Raw genomic sequence first — 9,554 nt, forward strand, 5'->3', positions numbered from 1 at the left:
GAGCCTCATCTGCAACCTACACCACAGCTCATAGCAACGCTGGATCCTTAATCTACTGAGTGAGGCCAGGGATTGAACCTGCAACCTCATGGATCCTAGTTGGGTTCATTAACCGCTGAGCCATGAAGGGAACTCCAGTCATGTTGTTATTTAATAACAACAGTCCTCCCCTCTTTCTGCACTGGACCCATAGACCCACCCAGCCCTGGCTCAGTGGCCAGCCTCACTCTACCACACCAGTAGGTGGGACGGGCCTCAGATCTCCTCAGGAATGGCTGCCACGGCGGGGGGGGGGGGGGGGGGGGGGGGGTGTCAATGACACACTGAGGTCCCACAGCTGGATGGGGCCAGGACCCCTGAGGTCATCCAGCTATTGTTCCTTCCCTGGGGTTCATCCCCACCCACCCAGCCTCCCAACCACTCAGCCTGTGGCCCTCAGCCCAATTCCACCTGAAAGGATCATCTAGCTTCTGGGGGCTGGGATCACTATTGGCTGCCCCTCCTTGATGGCAGAAGCAGGGGAGCAGTTCAGGGTCTCCCGGCCTGGAGGAGGAAGAGAGCAGAGTGTCAGGACAGTCCCAAGATGGGACCTGTGACAGCAATGACACTGGCCAGCCTGACTGCGTTAGGCTCTCTGCTAAGCACTTCATGTATATGAGCTCGCTTAATCCTCACAAAGCCTCCGTGAGTAGTTACTATCCTTCCCACTCTCCTACCCCTGCCCCCTTTTACAGATGAAGATGTTGAGGTTTTTTAGAATGAGGTTGATGTAGGTCTTCAATAACCCAATACCCATCCTTTATAAAAGCTCTTAAATATAGAAGGATGCTTCTTTGTACAAAGAATTATATTTATTTCCAGCAAAGAGTTTTCAAGATATTTAATAGTGAAGCCCCCAGGGCTCGAACTCAGTTGTTCTCCTTCTAAAGAGTGTCCCCAGGAATTCCAGTTGTGGCTGAGCAGTAATGAACCCAACTAGTATCCATGAGGATATGGGTTTGATCCCTGGTCTCCCTCAGTGGGTTAAGGATCCAGCATTGCTGTGGCTGTGGTGTAGGCCAGTAGCTGTAACTCCTATTCAACCTCTAACCTGGTAATTTCCATATGCCTCAGGTGCAGGCCCCCCTGCCCAAAAAAAGACAGGAGTTCCTGTTGTGGCTCAGTGGAAATGAATCTGAGTAGCATCCATAGCATCCATGAAGACACAGATTGGATCCCTGGCCTCTGTCAGTGGGTTAAGGATCTGGCATTGCCCTGAGCTGTGGTGTAGGTCGCAGATATGGCTCGGATCTGGTGTTGCTGTGACTGTGGCACAGGCCAGTGGCTACAGCTCCGATTGGACCCCTAGGCTGGGAAGTTCCATGTGCCTCGGTGCGGCCCTACAAAGACCAAAAAAAAAAGTGTCCCCAGACCAAGAATCATTTGACTAGAGCATAATTAATGGATTCAAAAATTTATAAAGGGTAACACCATCACTGCTATTATCCAATGTTGTTTGGATGGTCCAAGAAGTGCAATGAGACGTGGTGTAGAAATTAGAGCACAGAGGAACTGAAGGGAAAATTTATCACTAATGGCAGGTGATATGGCTTTATAGCCAAGATATTTAGCAGTCAACTCAAGAGGTATTAAGATGAAAGATTTTTCTAAAGAGACCAGACTCGAAGTGAAAAAAAAAAAAAATAGTACTCTAGACTATCAACGGCCAATTAGAAAATACAATAACAAAAATCACACTAAGTGCCACATTCTGGGTTAGCCCTTCCATGGAGCCCAAGTTTCCCCAGGCCTTGCCTGGGTCACCATGGTAGTCACAACCCATATTTTGCCGGCTCTTCCCCTCTGCTATCTTGCCTCCAGCCTCCTGTAACATTTCACTCTGTTACTTCTGGGGGTGTCTGAGGTGAGGTAGCGAGATCACCCCCATTATTTCTATTGCTGGCACCCCTGTACCATGGTAACGGCTAGACCCCTGACACTGACTCCTGGATGAAAGCAGAGGCTCTGTAGTCGTCAGGGTGCTGAAGCCCTTCTGAGTTCCAGGCAGAGTTGAGGAAAAGGCACCCTTGGAGGGTCACCTACCGTGTCTCAGTTTGCCCAAGACTCTCCTGGGTTTTTTGTTTTTCAGGTTTTTTTGTTTTTCTTTCAGAGCTGCACCCTTGGCATATGGAAGTTCCCAGGCTAGGGGTGGAATCAGAGCTGCAGCTGCCAGCCTGCACCACAGCCACACCAGATCCGGGCTGTGTCTGCCACCTACATCGCAGCTTGCAGCGATGTCAGATCCTTAACCCACTGAATGAGGCCAGGCATCGAACCTGCATCCTCATGAGTACTAGTTGGGTTCCTAACCCACTGAACCACAGCAGGAACTCCTCTCCTGGTTGAAATACTGAAAGTCTTGGATCCATGGAAATACCCAGTCCCATGCAAATGAGGCTGGATGATCCTGCTACACCTCCTACACACACACACACACACACACACACACACACACACACACACACACACACTCTCTCTCTCTCTCTCTCTCACTCACTCACATTGTCTCCTAGGCCCTGAAGCCATGCTGCTTGTGCCCTGTCTTGCAGAGTTTGTATCTGGGCAATGAGCCCTTCTGGCCTCAGTCAGCAGACTTTCTCTTGGGGACTCAGGGCCACCCCTGGGTGGAGCAGAGAGATCCCAGAGCCCCGAGGTTCCCCCCCTTTCCTCCCTTGCCCAACACACAAGCTCCTTCCCACCCCTTCCATCAATCCGTCATAACTTCAGCTAACCCCGTAGCTTGCACTACAAAGAAACATCCCCATCTAAATCTCCCCAAAACCTCACGAGGTTGATGTTCCCTTCACTTTGTTAGAGAGAAAATGGAGGCTCGGGGAGGTTAAGTAACTTGTCCTAGGTCACACAGCAGACGGCAGAACCAGGCTGCACACTGTGTCCTGTATGATGCCAAAGCCCAACCTGTCTCTACTGTGCAAGGGCTTCCATGAAAATAAGTTTTGAAGATGCTAAGTTACACACAGGAAACTGAGGAGTCCAACATCACTGATGCTTGAGAAGCAGAAAGTGAAATCTGATCTACGCCAGAGCAACTGAGGGCTGCTTCCCTCCCAGGATAAAGGGGAGGCAAAATGCAAAGCTGCGCACTGTTTACCAAAAGTATTTGGGGTTTTTTAAATGTCAGCCACAATGATCATGAATCACTCCTCTTAAAACTCTTAATCCAGAGTAACCCTCCTTTTTCCGCTGGCTCCTCTCCTGATTCATCAAGTTGCTTCTGCTGGCCTGAATCACCCGCCCCCGACTTCTGGGTCTCAGGCCTCCCAGGTCCCGTGGGAAAATTGTTCTTTCTCTTCTCCAGGGAGGTGTGCCTTGGGTAAGTGTCCCCAAACCTGCTTGCAGAGAAGAGAAAACTTTCCCCCTCGGACTCTGGCCTAAGAAGCCATGCAGCTGGGCAAAGTCAAGGTTTTTAACAGGCTGGGCATCATCCTAACTAAGGTCCAAGATTCATCCTCTCATGTACAGAATCTATTGAGCGTCAAGCATGTGTAGGCACTGGGCTGGACACTGGGGATAAAATAATGACAAAAGAGCTGTTTCTTAATGGAACTCATAATCGGGGATGGAATGCAGACATCATTCAACTTCAGAAGATTATAATTATAAGCTGATGAGTGTTGTGACGTACAAGGAGCTTTGAGCGTGTATCACAGGAGGAAATGACTTAACCTTGGATGGAGAATAGTGAGCACCAGGATGTTTTCCCTGAGCTGAAATATGAATGGATAGCTAGTTTTCATGCCCAGCACCCATCTGTCCTTCTATTAGCTATACCTGATTTTCCCCTGGGAAACCAGTCACTCCTAGTCTCAGTTCAAGTTATTTGGATGGAGGAGTTCCCATCGTGGCGCAATCGTTAACAAATCTGACTAGGAACCATGAGGTTGTGGGTTCGATCCCTGGCCTTGCTCAGTGGGTTAAGGATCCGGCGTTGCCGTGAGCTGTGGTGTAGGTTGAAGACATGGCTCGGATCCCACATTGCTGTGGCTGTGGCGTAGGCCGGTGGCTACAGCTCTAATTAGACCCCTAGCCTGGGAACCTCCATATGCTGTGGGAACAGCCCTAGAAAAGGCAAAAAGACAAATAAATAAATAAATAAATAAATAAATATTTGGATGGAATATCTAGTGATACCTGGCCACAGAAATTGATTTAGCAATAGGCACATGATCCAATCCAGAGTTAATGAGTCTTGATGTTATTGGTTGAGCCCCTGATCAAACCCTACCTGAAGTCAGAACTACACTTGGACTTTTCAGCTTTAACAACTTCTGCTTTGGATTAAGCCTCTTTGGGTCTAATTTTTGGTCTCTTGCAACTAAAAATGTCCTATCCGGGCTAGAAGGATGAGTCACAAAGTAACAACATAAAAAAATATATATGTAGGAAGGAACATTCCAGGCAGAGGTAAGAGAAAGTATAGAGTGCAAAGCCCTGAAGTGAGAGGAAGGAGCAGGGTATGTTCAGGAACCAAGCCTCTTCTAAGCTGCCCTGGCCACTATGTTGAAGCTCTTTGACTTTTTTTTTGTTTCGGCCACACCCACAGCATATTGAAGTTCCCAGGCTGGGGGTTGAATCGGAGCTTCGGCTGCTGGCCTACACCACAGTCACAGCAACACAGGATCCCAGCCGTGTCTATGACCCACACCACAGCTCATGGCAATGCCAGATCCTTAACCCATTGAGCAAGGCCAGGGATTGAACTTGCAACCTTATGGACACTAGTTGGGTGTGTTTCCACTGCACCACAAGAAGACTCCTGTGATACTTTTCTTTTGAGCCTTCACAACAACTCTGAGATGAGTATTATCATTCCTATTTTACAGATGAGCAAACTAAAACTCACACAAGGGTGGTGACTTGTGCAACTAGTGCAACTACGCTGTTGATCTTCCTGTCCCACGTATGATCTATCAGGACCTCCCTGCCTTTCCTTCCATCCCCCTCCTCTGACTGGCTGGTTTCTGGTTGGGTTCAATGAGTAGAAGCACGGAAGAGGTTAGAAGGCAGGAGGAAGGGAAAAGCCAGCCTGGTTCTGGCAGCATCGTGACAGTGGCTGCAGCTGGGTTGGGAGCAGTAGTAGCAGCGGCGGGGGGTGGGGAGTGCCGCACCCCAGCAGCTCAGCAGTGAGGTGTGTGGCCTCCTGGGGCCTAGCAGCCACCTGATCCCTGGGAAACCCCCTGGTCATGCTTCTGTTTCTCTAGGCCTCTCAACACCTTTCGACACCTTTTTTTTTTTTGTCTTTTTGCCTTTTCTAGGGCCACTCCTGCAGTATATGGAGGTTCCCAGGTTGGGGGTCAAGTCGGAGCTGTAGCCACCAGCCTACACCACAGCCACAGCAACATGGGATCCAAGCCGCATCTGCGACCTATACCACAGCTCACGGCAACGCCGGATCCTTAACCCACTGAGCAAGTCCAAGGATCGAACCCACAACCTCATGGTTCCTAGTTGGATTCGTTAACCACTGAGCCACGACAGGAACTCAAAGGCCTCTCAACACCTTTAGCCAGTTCCCCTCGTTAACAATGTTCTGCCTGAAATATCTCAAGTAGTTTGACTTTCCCTGGCTGGCCACCGATTGATATAATCATTGATAGGGTGACTATAACAACTGCTACTCTTTTTTTTTTTTTTTTGGTCTTTTTGCCTTTTCTAGGGCCACACCCGCAGCAAATGGAGGTTCCCAGCTAGGGGTCTAACTGGAGCTGTAGCTCCCGGCCTACACCACAGCCACAGCAACATGGGATCTGAGCCTCGTCTGCGACCTACACACAGCTCGTGGCAGTGCCGGATTCTTAACTCACTGCGTGAGGCCAGGGATCAAACCCGCAACCTCATGGTTCCTAGTTGGATTCGTTAACCACGACAGGAACTCCACAACTGCTACTCTCATTGGCAGAAGGTGTATTGCCAGCTGCAGCCAGGATAGTCTGCTAGGATCAACAAATAGCAGATAAGGAGTTCCCATTGTGGCTCAACAGGTTAAGAACCTGACTAGGGAGTTCTCTGATGGCCTAGTGGGTTGAGGCTCCTGTGTTCTCACCACTGTGGCTCTGGTTGCTGCTGTGCGGCGTAGGTTCAATCCCTGGCCCAGGAATTCCCACATACTGCCTGTGTGGCAAAAAAGAAAAAAAATACAAAAAAACAAAAACAAGAGAGAACCTGAAATAAATGTTGCAACTCTCATTTAAAAAAAAAAAAAAAAAAAAAGAACCTGACTAGTATCTATGAGGATGTAGGTTCAATCCCTGGCCTCACTCATTGGATTAAGGATCCAGCATTGCCACAAATTGGGATCTGGTTGGAATCTCGCATCACTGTGATTGTGGTGTAGACTGGCAGCTGTAGCTCCAATTCGACCCCTAGCCTGGGAACTTCCATATGCTGCAGGTGCAGCCCTAAAAAGAAAAAACAAAATAGCAGATAGGGCAGTGATGGGGTTTGATCTTGCTTCTGTCTGCCTTGAGAGCTGTTAACCACTATGCCATAGCAACCTCTCATTAAGATTCTATTGAGGTTAGAGGCAGACAAATTTCAAGGGTTTGAATTAATTCTGGAGAATTATGTTCCAGACTAGCCATGGAATTAAGATGTCTCTAGAGAGAAAAGTTTTCACGAGAATCAGATATTTAATTCCAGACTTGAGATCACCAGGCCAGAACCACTAAGTTGTGCTGAAACAGCTTATCCCAGGAGCCAGACCTGCATTCACCCAACTGCCGCCAATCCCTGTGTGACTTGCCTTGAGAAATTCCCCTCCCCTCAAGTCCCCATCTCTAAAAGAGGAGCTGAGCCAGGCAGGCATGGCTCATTTCCTACCTGACAGCTGTTCCCCTCTCACCTGCTTCCTGCATCTCTTCACGGGCTGCCCAGACCCTTCCCAGCCCTTGAGCTGGGAACCTTGATTGGTTTCCACCAAACTTGGTCGCTCATTTCCCCATGTCAGGGATTGGTTTAGTCAGGAACACGTGACACACCCACCCACACCCCACCTCCATCAGTATCAATGGGATGGGGAGTTCTGGGGGATGGTGTAGCTTCTGGGTTCTGGAAAAAGCTTTCCTCACTCTGAAAAAGAGGCCCACGAGGGACACTGGGCCACTTTCTGCCTCAGGAATGGCTGGGTGAGGAAGGGATGCCTAGAGCTGTTTCAGCTACCCAGCCACCGGGAGAAGAAGCTGCCAACACCTGAGGAAGGCAGAGTGGAAAGATGGACAGAACCTGTGTCATCTCTGTCCTGAGGGTCATCACGGAACTGTTGAGTTAATCACCTCTGGTTGCCTAACATCTGAACTCCTTGTTAGGCGGTGTAAACATTTTTGTTGAGCAAGCTCTTTTCAGTTGAGTCTTCTTATCTGCAGCCCAAAGCACTCTACCTTACATTCAAGGCCGCCAAATCTCCGTCCCTTTTTATTTTTCATTTTTTCCTTTTTAGGGCCATACCCTGAGGTTCCCAGGCTGGAGGCTGAATCAGAGCTGCAGCTGCCGGCCTACAGCCACAGCCATGTGGGATCTGAGCCACATCTGCAACCTACACCACAGCTCACAGTAACGCTGGATTCCCAACCCACTGAGCGAGGCCAGGGATGGAACCTGCATCCTTGGGATACTAGTGGGGTTCGTAACCTGATGTGCCGCAAGGGGGACTCCTCCCTGTCCCTTTTAGATCTAATATTTTGTGATTCCACTTCTCTTTTCATAGACGGAAACAGGCTTGGCAAAAGGGGACCTTGTCCAAGGCCACAGCATACGTGTGGCAGAGCCAGGACCCCCAGGCCGCTGCATTCTCTCCCACCACAGCCCTTCACCTGAGCCCTTCACACAATGATGGAGATCAGTGCAAGCAAAACAGTTCTTTTTTCTAAAAAATGCTTCATTGTGTCCCTCACAACGTCTCTGAGTGGAAGGGGAGTTTGGGGTTGGAAAAAGATGACCCTAGATGACATCCCACCCTGCAGCTTGCCCCTCTGCCTGTGTGCCCTTGGGATCCAGAAGAATCCAGAAGTCAGGCAGTGGCAGGACTCTCTTTCCCAGCACATAGTTAGCGTGCTTGGCGGTGATAGCGTTGCCCGCTTGCATAGGCCACCCAGCTACCCTGCTCCCAGCTGCAGCTGATCCAGGAGATCAGAGCAGGTGAACTTAAGAAGCCTCAGCTTCCAGAGTTCCTGCTGTGATGCAACGAGATTGGCAGCACCTTGGGAGCACTGGATCACAGGTTTCATCCTTGGCCTGGCACAGTGGGTTAAGGAGCCGGTGTTGCTGTGGCTGTGGCTTAGGCTGCCGCTGCAGCTCAGATCTGATCCTTGGCCCAGGAACTGCATATGCTGTGAGGTGGCCAAAAATGAAACAAACAAACAAACAGCCTTCTCTTCCCTCTGAAATGTGAGTGCTTGCCAGTGACCACATGAAGGCCTCAGAGAATTCTGATTTCTGGCCTACCTTGAATAGGAGGCCAGACTGGTGTAAATTTAGTGTCCTCCTGGCCCTTGGTAGCAACTTCTGAGATCCTCCTGGCTGATGGCCATGCAAAGGACAGAACCTGGGGGTCTCTGCTTGGAATTAGTCCCATCCCGAAGGGAAGCAGGGACCCTCAGACAGGAGAGAAAGAAGAAGGACTCCACCCTCCACAGAGATGCAGCCACAAAGCTAGCTGCAGAACTAAAATCATCACAACAAACTTTCTTTTTTCTTTTTCCCTATGATTATTTAGGCATATACAAGCTAGGTTTTCCCTCCTCTCACAGTGCTTGTTCTTGGACCCTGGATGATGAGGTCAGATTTGTGAGTGACAGTCACAGGGGGTACCTGCAGCCTGGGAGCTCACCTTTTTCTCTTCCCTCAACAAAGCTGATGGCCTAGGCTTACCCTCTGGTTTTAGTCAAGGGCTTTGGCTGTAAGTCACAGGAGCCAACTCTAGCTGCCTTAAGCAAAAAAAGGGAATTTGGGGGAAGGGCTATCAGGAGGCTTTGGGCCACAAGTAGCACAATAACAAAAGAACTTTTCTGAGTGGCTCAGTGGGTTAAGAACCCAACTAGTATGCACAAGGACGTGGGTTCAATCCCTGGCCCAGTGGGTTAAGGAGCCTGCATTGCCGTGAGCTGTGGTGCAGGTCACAGACATGGCTCAGATCTGGCATTGCTGTCACTGAGGTGTAGGCCAGCAGCTGCAGCTCTGACTCACCCTAGCCTGAGAACTTCCATATGCCACAGGTGCGATCCTAAAAAGCAAACAAAAAACAAACCAAAAAAACCCAACAGGACTTCTTATGTTACCTAGCAAGAAGTCAGGCAGCAGGTGCTCCAAGACTGGCCCAGCAGCTCAGTGAGGTCATGTGGTACCAACATGGAGCAATGAGGCCCACCTCCTGGGACTCGAACCCTTGCATAGTCCCTCCTCCTTTAAATAGCACTGGCCAGTCTAGCCAGTAGGAGACTGCAGAAATGACAGACAGCATGTGACTTCAAGGCGACATGGTAAAAGTCACTGTGGTCGCC

This window comes from Phacochoerus africanus, chromosome 9 (assembly GCF_016906955.1).
Source record: "Phacochoerus africanus isolate WHEZ1 chromosome 9, ROS_Pafr_v1, whole genome shotgun sequence".
NCBI classification, from domain to species: Eukaryota; Metazoa; Chordata; class Mammalia; order Artiodactyla; family Suidae; genus Phacochoerus; species Phacochoerus africanus.